General features: G+C 39.5%; 1 pseudogene; it reads left to right on the forward strand.

Annotated features, from left to right (window-relative positions):
- Positions 1 to 487: 487 nt before the first annotated feature.
- Positions 488 to 17,103, forward strand: part of LOC148576615 (uncharacterized) — a 76,873-nt pseudogene continuing 60,257 nt past the window's right edge.

The raw sequence follows: 17,103 nt of genomic DNA on the forward strand, positions 1-17,103 counted from the left end.
GATTATTATTCTCCCTTTTGTGTTTGTGCTAGAGCTATGTTTGCTATGTACTTATTTTGTCGGTGTCATGCTATTTGTGGATTAGTTTCATTTCTTCCCTGTCATTATTGCTTTCATGGAATACCTTTTGTTAAATATAAAATGGTTACTTCATCCTTTCAGCGTGCATTGTCAAATGCTTGGTTGCATTATAAATGTGTGGTATATATATGTGAAACAGGTTTTAGATTTTCTTCAATTTTTGCTGTTAGCTACTTTACTTTGAAAGCTTCAAGTTTTAATATTTGTTGGGAAAGAAAAAAGAAGGAATATTATCATTTGAAAAAGGTAATTATAATTTTCTTATATTTTCTTTTAGAATACTATTTAAGTAAGTTTTTAAAATTTAATTTCGGCATACAAGAATAAATTTCTTGTCTTTAGAATATATATATATATATATATATATATTTTTTTTAAAAATTCCTATTTATAGTCCCTCTTAGTCATGTCAATCGATAAGTCATGGATTGAAAAACCACGAACCAAGCATGAGTATAAAGATGGTCTAAACAAGTTTTTGGATTTTGCTTTTGAGCATCGATATCTCGAGGGTCGTCAGATTAAATGCCCTTGTCCGGTGTGTGGTTTTGGCAAGTGGCAAACAAGAGAGAAAGTTTTTGAACATTTAATAGTCAAGCCATTTCCAAAAAATACAAAGTTTGGTATTGGCATGGTGAAGAAGCAGTTGGACTTGGGTCACAAGCTCATCAAACTAGTTATATTGTATAAGATGATTCGACATCTCAACATCCAATGGTAACAATGCTCAATGACGCGTTTGGAGTTGCTGGACCTGACTTGAATGAAGATGGAGATGGAGATGAAGACAACATAGAAGATGGAGATGGAGACAGTGCAGAAAATGAAGAGCACAATGGAGAAAATGTAGAATTTTACAAGTTGTTGGAAGATGGTAATGAGCAATTGTATGAAGGGTGCACAAAGTATTCAAAACTATCTTTCTTAATTAGCCTGTATCACATAAAGTGCTTATACAGAATAAGTGACAAAGGCATGACCGAAATCCTCAAGTTAATAAAAGATGCTTTTGGAAATGTCAAGATTTCAAATACATTCTATGAGGCCAAGAAAACCATAAACAAATTAGGGCTTAATTATACCAAGATACCTGCTTGCCCTAATGACTGCATGTTATATTGGGGGGAGAATGAAGATTTGCAAGAATGCAAAGATGCAAGACATCTAAATGGAGCAATAATAAAAAGAAGAAACCGGCAAAGATCTTGCGATACTTTCCACTAAAACCGAGACTTCAACGATTATTCATGTATTCTAAGACTGCTCAATCAATGCGATGGCATGCTTCGACAGAAAAGAAAGATTCGAAGATGAGGCATCAGCGGGATTCTGAAGCTTGGAAAACATTCGATTTACTTCATGATAGGTTTGCCGAAGATCCTCGAAATGTACGTCTTGGTCTTGCAGCTGATGGATTCAACCCCTTTGGAGCTATGCATACAAACTATAACGTTTGGCCAGTGGTGCTTATTCCATACAATCAACCTCCATGGGAGTGCATGAAGCCAACATCACTTATCTTGTCAATGATTATTCATGGAGAGAAAATGCCGGGGAACAACATAGACGTATACTTACAACCACTTATCAAAGAGTTAAAAGAGTTGTAGCATGATGGTGTTCAAACATTAGATAGGTTCAAGAATGAAATATTTACATTGCGAGCAGCATTAATGTGGACAATTAGTGATTTTCCAGGTCTTGGTAACTTATCTGGGTGGAACGTACACAGTAAATATGCTTGTCCCACATGTAACTTCAACACTGATTCATATAGATTAAAGCATGGTGGAAAATGATATTTCTTGGGGTATCGCTGTTTCTTAGAAAGGGGTCATAAGTTTAGGCTAAGTTGTGCAAAATTTGATGGAAAAGTTGAGTTGAGGGATGATGTGTGGAAAACGATCTAACACAAAACTCACCGGCAAGTGTACTGGGTCGCATCAAGTAGTAATTACTCACATGAGTGAGGTCAATCCCACAGGGATTGAAGGATTGAATACTTTTAGTTAGGTGGTTAATTTAGTCAAGCAAACAAGTGATGATTTGAGTTAATTGTGATAAACAGAAGCTAAATTGCATGAAAATAAAAGGGAGTGGGGAAATTGACAGAAAAGTAAAGTGCAGAAGAGTAAATTGCGTGAAACTTAAAGTGCAAGAAAGTAAAAGAGCTGAAACTTAAAGTGCAAGTAATGTAAATGACTGAGACTTAGATTGCAAGAAATGTAAATAGCTGAAGCTTAGAGTGCAAGAAATGTAAATTGCTTGAATAGTAAAGGGATGTGGGAGCTGGGATTCAGAATTCAACAATAGAATGTAAAGAGAAATTAATCAGAGAAGTAGAAGATGAAATAAGTTGCAGAAAATCTAAACAGAAAGGTAAAATTGCTTGAAGAACAAAACTGAAAGTAAACTTAGCTCAATTGTGAAATCTAAAAGAGAAATTGAAGATCAAAGAAGAGAAATGAGATTAGAAAGCAGATCTAGATCTCAATTGCTCTCTTGATCAAGCAGAAAAGTAATTGCAAAAGAAATGTAAATGAAACAGCAATTAAAACTCAGATCCAATTCCTCAATTCTCAGAAGTTTGCAGAAGAAGATCAAAGATGAATTTCAGAATAAGAATTGAAACAGAATTCCTTCAATCTCAATCCAAAACTCAAAACACAGAAATAGAAGTTGCTGAAGCAATAAATTTAAAATAGAAAACTAAACTCAAACCCAATTCTTAGAACAATTGAGAAGAGAGGTAGAAGATGATTCTCAAACTTAGAACCAGTGAAACTCTTCAATCTCAATTCAAATTCCAAGAACAGATAGCAGAAGTTGCAGAAGAAAATGAAAAGCCAAGCTAAAAACTAAAATTGAGCTCAAAGTAGAATTGAAAAGTGAGCAAGAGATAAAACTAAAATAAAAATAAAAAGAAGGTTTTTTACAAATCAAACTAACTCCTATTTATACACTTTCTAATTTTGATCTTCAGACTTTGGAGTGGGCTTTTCAAATTTGGTGAAGAATTGGATCCAGATTGGCCTTTGCTTGAAAAATGGACCCGGGGACAACTCCAGTGGAGCACTCAGTGAGTGATTTTAACGTAGCGCTCCTTGCTTCCTCTTGTCTTCATGCTGATGTGTCACAGATACCATCGGTAAGGAAATTCACAAGATTTTCACGTTGCAAGTATAGTCCTCAACCAACAAGTAGTCCGCGAATCAAATTTAGAAGGAATTGGTTGTCACAAGTTCAACCCCAATTAGAAATAACCGAAGTATTCAAACCTCGGGTCGTCTCACAAGGAATGGGCATACATATGTATCAACATTGGTTAGAAATTCGGGGTTACAAGTCATGAGCAAGAAATTAAACTAGGAATCTTAACAAGCAAGTAATCTTGAAGTGCAAGAAACTAATTCAAATGACTAAAACAAGATGTGAGCAATTCCAAACTAGTAAGATAACATCCAATGTAATTCTACACTAAACTAAACAAATAACTATAACTACGACAAGGCAATCAAGAATTTTGGGTTTTCAAATAAGAATGATAAAAGCAACTCTTGGCTAAGCATGGGAATTGAGATAGCTATCCTTGTCCCCATATCAAACATTGACAATTATGAGGTACCAACCTGCTAAGTCTATTTCTCAAAAGCCTTAAGTACGTATTGTCTACTCCTACGCTTGAAGTACGTCAAGTAGGTTTGATCACATCAACCCATAAGTCCCAACCTATCTACTAATTAGATTAGTAGTGGGTTAGTGTCAATGGGTATCAAATTGACCACCAAGGGCTCTCAAATCACCAATTTAATGAGACCCAATGACTCAAGGTCACTCAATTCCCTTAGCTTATGCCAAGAGTAAAGAAAATTACTCCATAATTAAAGGAAACATTTCATCAAACACATGGCAAGCATTCATAAAGAACATGTTCAAATTGCAATCAAATTGAAATTGACAAGTACCCACTAACAATTATCAACATACAATCACTCAAACAACACAATTAATCATGGAAATCATCAATGCAACAATAACAAATCAAGATCTACAAGATTCATGAAATGGGTATAAAATGACAATTGACAAGTAAACATAAAACTAACACAAGACCTAAACAAAATTATACTAAGAAATTCAAATTAAACAATTAAAACTAGTAATTAACAAGATCCAATTCAGAATTCAACAAGGGAAGATCAAATCAAAGCTAGATCTAGAGAGGAACAAGGGTTTCTCTCTCTAGAAGAACAAAGAACCAAAAACTAGCTAAACATTATGTCTAAGTGTGAATGAATGATCCCCCCTTTCTCCTAGCATGCTTGGGTCTTTTTCCATGCAAAACTAGCTTGAAATTGGGCCTCTTGAGCCTCAAAAATCGCCAGGCATGATTTCCTTTAATGAGGTCACGTACAGCTTGTCGCGCGTACGCGCCATGTATGCGTGCGCGTGCACGTCGATGGGTTTTCTCTAATCTGTGCGGAAGTGCCAATCCATGCGTGATGCTTCCATCTATCCGCATCCACGCGTGCGCGTGAAGTGCGCGTGCGCGCCCATGCTGAAGCTCCCAAAATCCAAATCTTCATGTTCCTTCCTCTTGTGCATGCTTTCTTTCTCTCTTCTAGGCTATTCTTACCCTATAATTCTTGAAATCACTCAACAAATATATCACGGCATCGAATGGCAATAAAAGAGGGTTAAAATATGGCAATTTTAAGGCAAAAGAAGCATGCTTTTCATCATGAAGTGATATTAGGAAGAGAACACAAAACCATGCAATTCTTGTGGATAAGTGCGGAAAATATTGACAAAACCCCCTAAATTCTACACAATATAAACCACAAAATTGGAGTTTATCAAATCTCTCCATACTTAAACCAAGCATGTCCTCATGCTTTAGAAGAAAAATAAAAAGACCAAGGATCATGGTAAGAAAGGGTTCAGGAAATACAAACTACCTAAGTGAATGCATGCAACTAATGTAAAAACATCTATCTACTTGGTCAAGGGTAAATCTATCCTCCAAGAATACATATGAGCATACGGGGTGAAAAAGATATGTAGTTCACGAATCCTACCAAATTGAACATCAACATGAAGTGCATACAACTCGCTAAATGAACGCTCGTGAAAGCCGGGAACAAGGAGTTGAGCATCGAACCCTCACCGGAAGTGTATCCGCTCTATTCACTCAAGTGTATAGGGTTCGTCACTCAATCCTCTCCTAATCATGCTCTCCAAGATTTGTCTTTCATCTAACAATCAACAATTACTTAATGCATGCATACAAGTATCATAAGGTCTTATCCATGGGTTGTAATCGGGCTAGGGTGAAGGTAAGTATGCATATGGTCAAGTGAGCTTAAAACTTGAATCCTTGACTAACCTAAGTTCTTCACTAAACACATAAAACAATACCTAGCTACCCATGGGTTTCACTTTTTCGCATACTCATGCATTCTTTTCAATTCACATCCCATATGCATTGTTATTATTACTTTGTCTTGGGGCATTTTTGTCCCCTTTCATTGCTTTCTTTTTCTATATTTTTGTTTCTTCTATTTTTTTCTATTTCTTTTTCTTACATTCTCATATATACACATAAAATTATTTTTCTTTTTGGTCCCCTTTTTTCTTGGGGTTTCATGTAAAAAAGTTTCAATGCATATGGTTCAATCATCCAATACATGAGTATGTTCCCAAATCCCATAATTTTCAATTACAACTACAAATACACACCTCTATATCTACCCAAGTTCCCAAGTACACCCTCCCATTTGAATGATACACAACCTCACTTACCCAAGCTAATCAAGGATCTAAATTTAGGGACATTCATAGTTTTTCACTTAGGATTGTTGATGTGCTCTATTTAAGAACAAAAAGGGTTTATCATGGGCTCAAAATTGGTTAGCAATGGTAAATAAAAGGGGTAAGACCGTTTGGGAAAAGTGACTATTGAAATGATGGCCTTAATCATGTAAATGCATTCATACACAAGTAATGGACATATAGAATCAGACAAAGCAAGGATTACAATCATAGAGAGAGAATAATGCACATAAGAATGGAAAATGGTGGTTAAAAGATATAACCATACAATAGGCTCAAAACTTACATGCTTGTGTTCTTAGCTATCTCACTATGTTCCGAAATACATTCTTAAAGCAAGTTTACCGCAAAATTTTTTTCAAAAATTGGTAGGGTACCCTGAAATCACAGTTTCTTGGGGAAGAAGTCATTATTTTGACCAAGTAACTCTATAAAGACTAGCTATCATGCAAGGAATATTTACAAGCAAGACTAACTACGCATGTAATGTACTAACTACTAAGCAAAAGATAAGTCCATGGGTGTTGAAGGGAAGAGATTGTTACCCATGGAGATCGGTCGAACGACTTCCCCACACTTAGAATTTAGCACGGTCCTCCGTGCTACTAACAATGCGCAAAGAGCGGTCGGGACCGGAACCGTCACTATCCCCTTCATCAGAGCTCCCATCATTTGGGTTTGAGGTGGATGTGACTATTTCGGGTTCCTCCATGCTAGGGGTAACAGAACACAGAAGGTTCTTGATGTAAGTATACTGGCGTTGGTTGCGTCGCTCATATCTATCAATCTTCCAGTGTAGATCTTCTATCCTTTGATGGGTGGATCTTAGTGGCGGTGGTGATGATGAGGTGGAAGGAAAAATAAGTGGAGGGGCCATGTCAAGGCTAGGGTTGTTCATTGGAAGCTGTAAGTATTTTCCGCTTGGGACAACATCGTCCTTAGCCAGAATTATAGCCTTCGTGTCTGTGGCTTCCCAAGGAACACCCGCAGCAGCAACTAAGTCAGATACCAATGCTGAAAATGATAAATTACCCGGGGTGTGGACTTGACTCATCGCTTGCTTGACAAGAAGCGGGATGTTCACCGGTCTCTCCGTGAGAACACACGAAACAAGCAAAGCGAGATCCGTCGTGAAGGACGACTTGTGGGTGCTAGGTAGCACATAGTGAGATAGGATCTGGGCCCAAGCCCTAACTACTACAATGAGGGAACGTGCGTCAATGCACTTGGGCCGCATCCGGAGTCGACCTTGCGTCCAAAATGTCTCTGGCTCAGCAATGACTCGGAGAATCGAGTCCCAATCGAACCCAAACTCTTCTCACTGACGTAATACTTCTTGGTAGCCATCCATGTCACTTGGTATCAGTAGGACATTAAGCACTTGCTGAATAGCCTCTTCTAAAACTGAGACTTACTTTTGGCACACGTATACCGATTGAAGAGAGGGAAGATGGTAGTTAGTGTAGAATTCTGCTGCCCAAGAGAGGTTAATTTCCCGTGGTTTTCTCAAAAGAAACTCCCATCCTCACCGTTCAATGCGGGGCAGAATACAATGAGCAACCTTGTCCGGTGGAGCGAGTAGATGCTCAGGATGATAGTATCTCACAACCATGGAGGGGAACACAAGTTCACAGAAGCGGTTGGGAAACCTTGAAGAATCCTTTGCCGGTTTGCTCTTCTCTTTTTCATCAATGGGAGCGGGCGCCTTCGCCTTCTTAGATAGGGGTTTGGCTCCTATTGTAGGGTGCGCCTTAGAGGTTGACTTTTGGGGTGCCCTCTTTGTGGCCGGTCTCCTTGGAGCTTGATAAACCACTATTTTATGGTTTATATTGTGTTTAATTGTGTGGTTTTATCATGATCCTTACCCACTTATTCATTAAATTAGCATGCATTTAGATTTCCTTCCTGAATTTATTCATGGCCTACCTGCTCAAGAGCCTATCAAGCACTTGAGAGATTTCCAGGCAGCCTGTTCTACTGTCAGGCGTGATGGCACTGATGAAACTTCAATTTTGCTGAAAGCTTTCCCATTTTTTCTTGAGAGAAAAGCAAGGAAGTGGTACTACACTCAACCTCTAGCAAATGTATCCAACTGGGATACACTCAGAAAGGAGTTTCTGGAGATATTCTTTCCATCTGAAGTCACTGATAAACTGAGGAAGGATATTTTCACAATTGTTCAGGATGACAACGAGACTCTCTTTGAATACTGGGAGCGCTTCAATAATCTTCTGGAAGTATGCCCCCACCACATGATTGACAAGATAGTGCTACTTAGCTATATCACACAGGGTATGAGGCCCCAAGATAAAACCACATTGAAAAGTGCTAGCAATGGGTCTATGAAGAAGTACAAGACCACTGATGAGGCTTGGCAATTGATCAGTGATTTAGCTGAATCTACTAGGAACCACAGATAGAAGCAAGGCCGTTCAAAAGTCGTTGCAGAAGTATCCTCTAACAGAGAGACTGCTGCTCTAACTCAAAGTATATGTGAGATGACCAACTTGCTGAAGCAGATGCAATTGAATCAACAACAAGCTCAGCAAGCTCAACCTCCTCCGCCATAGCAAAACCAACAACTAGTCCCACAAAGAATTTGCGGAATCTGTGCTGATTACAGCCATTACACTGATGAATGCCCGTAGCTCCATCAAGAAGACAACATGGTGGCATCCACTCATAACTTCTATGACCGCCCCAACCAAGGCTACAATTAAGGTGGAAACAATAACCATAGATGGCAGGATAATTCTAACCAGAATTGGAGGGACAACAATAACAGAAGAGGCCAAGATAATCAGGAAAATCAGAGGTGGAATAATAACAACAACAGGCAGCAAAATCAACCTTACAGAGCACCTCACCTGAGGCAAAACCAAGGACCACAGAACAATCAACAGCAGACCTCTCAATTTACTCATTCTTCTTTATCTCCTAATGAAGAGCTACTACAATCTTTCGAGCGAAGACAACAGACCATGGAAAGTAACATCATGAATAGTATTAATGCCAGTCTGAATGGTCTCACCTCTACTTTGCAAGCTCTTGTGTCACAGCTTGGATCAACACAAAATTCCAGTAACCAACCTTCAAGCTCCACTGGAATCCCCTCTCAACCATTACCCAATCCAAAGGGAGGCATTAATGCCATCACCCTAAGGTTTGGAACCACACTGCAGGAGAGGAATCAGGAGGAACCAAGCTCACCAGAATACGCCTCAGCTGAAGAGGTGGTAGAAATAGAAGATGTTGAAGAGGAAGAGGATATACAGGACATAGCTGAAGAAGAAATAGCTCAACCACAAGAGGAAGCACCAAAAGGCGCAAACACCACAGAAAACACTACTCCTATCCCCTTTCCACAACTTGCAAGGAAGCCCAGGAAGCAGCCGGAACCCGACCCCAAAATGGTAGAAATATTCAAAAAGGTTGAGGTAACTGTTCTTCTTTTTGATGTTATTCAGCAGGAACCTAAATATGCAAAGTTTCTAAAAGATTTGTGTATACATAAAGACAAAATTAATGAATTAGAAACTATTCCTTTAGGTAGTTCTATATCTACTTTAATGGGAGGATTACCTGAAAAATGTAGTGATCCAGGTCCTTGTATAGTTAGCTGCACTATTGGTGGTGTAGTAATTTATGATTGCATGTGTGATTTAGGAGCATGTGTTAGTATAATGCCTTTGTCTATATATGATGTCTTGAGGCTCCCTCCCTTAAAAAGGTCGGCAGCTCGTTTTGTGTTAGTAGATAAAAGCATTATTACAGTGGCTGGAGTTGCTGAAGATGTTTTGGTGAACATTAAAGAGCTTACATTTCCCACTGATTTTTATATCTTGGAGATGCCCCATAATGATTCAGATAAGCCATCATCAATCCTACTTGGAAGACCATTCCTGAAGACATCAAAATTCAAATTGGATGCTTTTTCAGGAACATACTCCTTTGAAATAGATGGCCACATAGTAATCTTCAATCTGAATGGAGTCATTGACAACCCCCCAGAAGATCTTCTATCTTCCAGTGTGATGTCATAGATGAAAGTATAGCTGAAGTTCACAAGGAAGAGTTTGAAGAGAGGCACACTGGACAAGGCCCAAGTGTGGGGACCCTCTTAACTGACAATGAGGGCACTTCGTCATTTTCACAAGCTCCAGATAATCCAGAGCCTGCCCATGATCAGAAGTTAGAATTGAAACCCCTCCCTCCACATCTTAAATATGCTTATCTCGGAGATGAGCAGAGGTTTTCAGTTATCATTGCAAGGGAACTGACTTCTCAACAAGAAGAGCAATTACTTGATGTGCTGAGGAAGCATAAGAAGGCAATTGGGTGGAGCTTGGCAGACATAGTAGGCATCAAACCTCAAGTATGTGAGCACAGAATATTTTTAGAAGAGGGAGCAAAACCTGTCCGTCAACCCCAAAGAAGATTGAATCCCACTATCTTGGAAGTTGTCAAAAAAGAAGTGACCAGACTATTGGAAGCAGGTATCATATATCCCATTTCAGACAGTGAATGGGTAAGCCCAGTACAAGTGGTGCCCAAGAAGTCTGGAGTCACTACGGTGAAGAATGAACATGGAGAGCTTATAGCAACTAGAGTTCAGAATGCTTGGAGAGTCTGCATTGATTACAGGCGTCTCAACCAAGCTACCCGTAAGGATCACTATCCACTTCCATTCATTGATCAAATGCTGGATCGCCTGTCAGGTAAATCACATTATTGCTTTTTAGATGGTTACACAGATTATTTCCAGATTCATATAGCTCCTGAGGATCAGGAAAAAACTACTTTTACATGCCCTTTTGGGACTTATGCTTACAAGAGAATGCCTTTTGGCTTGTGCAATGCACCAGCTACCTTCCAAAGGTGCATGATGAGTCTTTTCTCTGACCTTATTGAGGACTGTATGGAAGTTTTTATGGACGATTTTAGCGTTTATGGTGATTCTTTTAGCCTTTGCTTAGATGGATTATCTAGAGTATTAGATAGATGTGTTAATACGAACCTTGTATTAAATTTTGAAAAATGTCACTTTATGGTAAAACAAGGGATTGTATTAGGACATGTGGTATCTAATGATGGCATTTCTGTAGACCCAGCAAAGGTGAATGTTATTTCTAGTTTACCTTACCCCTCTTCTGTGAGGGAAGTCCGTTCATTCCTTGGCCATGCAGGTTTTTACAGGAGATTTATTAAGGACTTCAGTAAGGTCGCACTTCCCTTATCCAGATTACTGCAGAAGGATATTGAGTTCGAGTTCAGTGAGGATTGCAAGCAAGCGTTTGATAAGCTGAAGACTGCTCTGACTCAAGCTCCAATTATGAGAGGACCAGACTGGAGCCAGCCATTTGAAATCATGTGCGATGCTTCCAACCATGCAGTAGGAGCAGCGCTGGCTCAGCGTGAAGGTAAGGATCCTTTCGTTATTGCTTATGCGTCTAAGACTTTAGACACTGCCCAGTCCAACTATACTACTACTGAGAAAGAGCTTCTTGCTATTGTTTTTGCTCTGGATAAATTTCGGGCTTATTTACTTGGTACTAGAGTAGCAGTGTATTCGGACCATGCAGCTTTAAAGTATCTATTAGCTAAAAAGGAGTCCAAACCAAGGCTCATACGTTGGATACTGCTGTTACAAGAATTTGATTTAGAAATAAAGGATAGGAGTGGTAATCAGAATTTAGTGGCAGACCACCTGAGTCGCCTTGAGCATATTAAGGATGATTCTACTCCTATAACTGATAATTTTCCTTTTGATAACCTGCAAGAAGTATCTGAGGTAGTCCCTTGGTATGCACCTGTTGCTAATTATTTAGTTAGCCGCACATTTCCTCTAAATTTTTCTAAGCATCAAAGAGACAAGCTCAAAAGCGAGTCTATGTATTATATATGGGATGACCCATATTTGTGAAGATGTGGCGCTGATCAAATAATTAGACGTTGTGTGCCTCAATCAGAATTCAGTCCATTTTAGAAGCCTGTCACTCATCTGAGAGTGGAGGACATTTTGGCCCTCAAAGAACAGCTAGATAGATCTTAGACTGTGGATTCTGGTGGCCCACTCTTTTTAGAGACGCTGCTGAGTTTTGTAAATCTTGTCTCCCATGCCAGAAATTTGGTAATATATCCAGGAGGGATGAGATGCCCTAACAATTTATGCTTTTTTGTGAAATTTTTGATGTTTGGGGCATTGACTTCATGGGTCCATTTCCAAATTCTAATGGATATTTTTATATATTGTTAGCTGTGGATTATGTTTCCAAATGGGTGGAAGCAATTCCTACCCGTACTGATGATGCTAACACTGTTGTTTCCTTTGTGAGAAACCATATTATATGTCGCTTTGGATCACCACGAGCAATCGTGAGCGATCAAGGCACCCATTTTTGTAAAAGAAGACTAACAGGATTGATGAAGAAGCATGGGATAATTTATAAAGTTGCAACAGCTTACCATCCCCAAACTAATGGGCAAGCCGAGGTGTCAAACAGAGAAATTAAGCGTATCTTGCTAAAGATAGTAAAGCCACATAGAAAAGACTGGAGCATCAGGCTGCAAGATGCACTCTGGGCATACAGAACAGCATACAAGACACCCATTGGGATGAGTCCCTTCCGCCTGGTTTATGAAAAAGCTTGTCATCTCCCAGTTGAAATAGAACACAAAGCTTTTTGGGCAGTTAAGGAGTGCAACATGGGAATTGAGAAAGCCGGAGCTGAAAGGAAGTTGCAACTGCAGGAACTGGAGAACCTTCGCCTAGAAGCTTATGAGAACTCCAGAATATACAAGGAAAAGAAGAAAGCTGTACATGATCAAAACATCAAGAAGAAAGAGTTCCAACCTGGGGATTTAGTCCTCCTTTACAAATCTCGACTAAGGCTCATGCCAGGTAAGTTGAGATCAAAATGGGAAGGTCCATACAGAGTAGAGAAGGCCGAACCGTACGGAGTTTATCACCTCCGCCATCCTTCAAGCTCTGAACTTATTAAGGTTAATGGACAACGCCTGAAGCTATACCATGGCGAGAAGGTGCAGAAAAAACAAGGAGCTTGAGATCTTCCTCTTGGAAGATCCCCACATAGCAAAAGATTGAGCTAGTGGAGCGTCTAACTTACGGACGTTAAAGCAAAGTGCTAGGTGGGAGACAACCCACCATGGTATGATCATTCTTTTCTTTGTTTTTCCTATTCAATAACTCTTCTCTTTATTAGTACTTTCGTGCATTTGCATTTACATGTCTTTATTTTTCTTTAAAAAAATTTTTTTTTTCGTTAGGCGACGCGATCGCATCAGCGACGCGTCCGCGTCGCAAGGGGAGTGAAGAAAAAAAATAAATGAACAGAGAGTCACGCTGGAGCGTGGCTGAAGGCGTGCCAATGGCACAAATCGACCCACGCAACCGCGTCGTCGACGCGTCCGCGTTGCTTGGGAACCATGGCCTCCCACGCGACCGCGTGCCCCACGCGGCCGCGTGCCCTGCGTTTTCAACGTAAAAGGGTGCACACTGAAATATTGTGCGAGAGTGGTGCTGGAAGCACAATTCTTATCACGCGACCGCGTCGCTGACGCGGCCGCGTCATCCATTTTCTGACGCCCACTCACGCGATCGCGTGACCCACGCGATCGCGTCACCCCAATTTTGGCAATTAAATTATTTTGAACAGAGAGTTGTGCTGGCGCAAGGCTGCACTCGCGCCAGAAGCATAACATGGGTCACGCGACCGCGTGACCGACACGACCGCGTCACCTTACTTGAAGCACATTCACGTGAACGCGTGCCCTACGCGGCCGCGTCGCATGCGCCGCACAGCTCAACCAAAAATTGCCACATATCTTATCTTTCTCTCCTCCGAATCCTAATTTCTCTTTTCCCCCTATTTCTTACTTCCCCCTTCCCCCTTCTATCTCACCTTTCACTCTCTATCTCTCTCACCTCCATTAACAAGGTTTTATTTTCTTCTTCCCTCTCTCTTTTTCTATCATTCTTATTATTTTATATGTATTTTCTTCTCTCTTCTTTTTCTTTTCATTATTCATATTTTCTTTCTTTTTCTTTTCCCTTTTACATGGTGTTAGAAAATTTTTAAGTCATTATCCCTCATTATATGCTTGTGGATTGTTGCAAATTGTTTGACAATTATTTTTATTCTATTTAAGGGATTGCTTGCATGTTCACCTTCATATTTTTTATACCTTATTCATCATGCATGCTATGTGTTTGTGAAAAGGCTCAAATGGCATTATGCACTTCTCTATGTTGTTATACTATTCAATGCTTGCTTTTCACAACTATCCTTTACTATTGTATTAATTGAATTTAATTGTCAATACAAACGTGATGGTTTGTTACAAAGTATTGCTTGGTCTATGCTACTCATGCCCTTTGCCAGCATGCCAATAAACACCTTGCAGTCACTTGTCTTTCTATGCACTAGCTATTTTCCATTGTTGGCTTTTCACATGTATTCGAGAGCATGTGTTAATGTCATCTACATCCTAATGTGCATCCATCACCTTTCTTCCGTTCTCTTCCTTGCTATATATCTCTTTGAATTTAATTTACTTTCTCCTCCCTTCTTTCAGGATGGCCACCAAGAAAGGAAAGGAGAAAGCAACTTCCAAACCACCAGCAAGAAGAGGCACTAAAAGAGAATTAGTGGCAGAGCCCTCTTCAACCGTAGTCAAGCCCTCAACAAAAAGAGTTAAGAGGATAATAAAGGTTGATGAAAAGGAAAAAGCCTTTCCAACAAAGGACACTGCGCGATTTCCCAATCGCTACTGTGAGCAGATGTTCCCTATCCTGGCAGAAAGGAACTATAACAATGAATACCTTCTTATCCTCCCGTCCAATATTGCTACCTTTGTTGAGCCGCAAATTGAACGAAGACATTGGGGTTTTCTACGGAGACAGCCAAGGCAGGTCAATCTTTCTTGGGTAGTTGAGTTCTACTCCAACTTCTACATGCCGACTCTGCAGTCTGTTTATGTCCGGCAGAAGCAAGTCCCCATCACAGAAGAGGCCATTCAGCAAGCTCTGAGTCTTCCCCCTATTCCAGAAGGAATAGACGCCTTCCAAGAAGCCGCACTTAAGCGCCAGAGGTACCAATTTAACTGGGACTCCGTTCTCGGAGTTATCGCATTACCTGGCAGCCGTTGGATCTACGGATACCACCGTACCCGCCCTAAGAGAATCTTGGCTTCAGCACTTACCTTGGAGGCTCGCGTATGGGCACAAATTATGTCCCATTATGTCTTCCCGAGCACCCACGAGTCCTCCTTCACAGCGGACATGGCTGTTCTACTATGGTGCATCCTTACAGACCAACCTCTGAATCTCTCAAGACATATCCAGAATGCTATGGGACACGTACAAATTGCGGGTAATTTACCTTTTCCCGCTTTGGTCTCAGATCTTGTCTCAGCCGCTGGAGTCTCCTACAGAGCTGGGGACACCAAAGCCGTGCTTCCACGGGATGATCAGTATGTCCCTAACGGGAAATACCTCAGACTTCCAGCAGCCACTACAAATCTTCCTACTGCTCCAGTTGAAGACAATCCTTCTTCGACACCACAAGCACCTACAACTGATGCATTGCTCCAGCAGATAATTGAACAGTTGGATCGGCAAGAACAAAAAGTAAAGATGAGAGAGCGCCGTAACGAGCGCCGATTCAAACACCTCAAGGAGCTATTCAAGGGACACTTCAAGGACTCAGATACCCCAGACTCCACTTCTTTTACCAGATAGTGAGCCATGACGGTCCCGATTGTGGAGATACTGCTACCAGCCCATCCCTGTTCTTGACAGATGGCACCGAGGGCGGTGCAAAGCCTTAAGTGTGGGGAGGTCGGACAGTACCTGACTTTCGGAAGTAATTTCTCTTCTCTAGCACCAATAATTAGGATATTTTAGTTAGATTTTCTTTCCTTTATAGAATAGAATAAATTGCATAGGTTAGGATAGTTGCATGCATGTTCTACTTGATTGAAAAGACAATAAGTTTCTTTTAAGACTCTATCATTGGAATAAAATTTCACTAATTTTTCAAAATTTTTATGATAAATTTGCTTGAGTTGTATTTGGAACATAATATTTGAGCTAAAGAACACACAACCTGTGAAAGATTTGAGCCTTTATGTATGGTTACATTATTTAACCATGATTATTTCATTCCTGTGTGTTTACTTCTCTATGATTGTGATCTATATTTTGTTTTATCTTATATGTCCAATATTTATTATATTTACATGCTTGCACATGATTGAGGCCATTATTTGTTTAAACTCACTTATCCAAATTAAGCCTACCCTTTTCAATTACCTTTGTTAACCACTTTGAGCCTTCAAATCCCATTTGTTCGATATTTTACCACATTACTAACCTTAAGCCGAAAAACAATTGTACATCCCAAATTGAATCTTTGGTTAACTTAAGATAGAATTGTGTGTGCTAGTTAAGTATGGGAAATTGTGGGAACAAAAGTTGTTAAAGGAATGTGTCATGAAAATTTAAGGGGAATTTGGATACCTACTCATATGAAAATATAAGAATGAAAAATCTATGTGCATTGATAAGCTATATCTATTTTAATGTCAAAAAAAAAAATAAAATAAAATAAATGAATAAGGGGACAAAATTACCCCAATATTGAATTCAGAATTCAAAGATCAATACACATATGATAGAATCAAAATATAAAGTTGATACATGAGTATGGATTGAAAAAGAAAATTCTGGGTAGCTAGGTATGAACTTTAAGATTACATTAAAAGTATACAAGTTAGGTTGGAGCTTGGGTTAATTAAAGATTCAATTTATTAGCTCACTTGACCAAATGTATACCCCTACCTGTACCTTAGCCCCATTACAACCTTGAAAAGACCTCATGATGTTTGCATTAGTATATTAACTGTTGTTGATTGGTTAGGAGAAGAACAAAAGTTAGAAAGCATGATTAGAGAAGAATAGAGTGATTACCCTATACACTAGAGATTAGAGCGTACATACATTATCAGTGAGGGTTCAATGCTTGAATTTTCATGTTCCCTGCTTTCATGAGCTATCTTCTTGCACTTTTATCTATTTTATTGTATAATGATAAAATTAGTGGAATTTGATTTCTAATTGTTTTGAAGAGCTTATTTACTTTTGATCAAGTGGGCAAGAATCATATAGTT

The sequence above is a fragment of the Arachis ipaensis genome, chromosome B1 (assembly GCF_059453495.1).
Source record: "Arachis ipaensis isolate K30076 ecotype BB chromosome B1, ASM5945349v1, whole genome shotgun sequence".
Classification (NCBI taxonomy): Eukaryota; Viridiplantae; Streptophyta; class Magnoliopsida; order Fabales; family Fabaceae; genus Arachis; species Arachis ipaensis.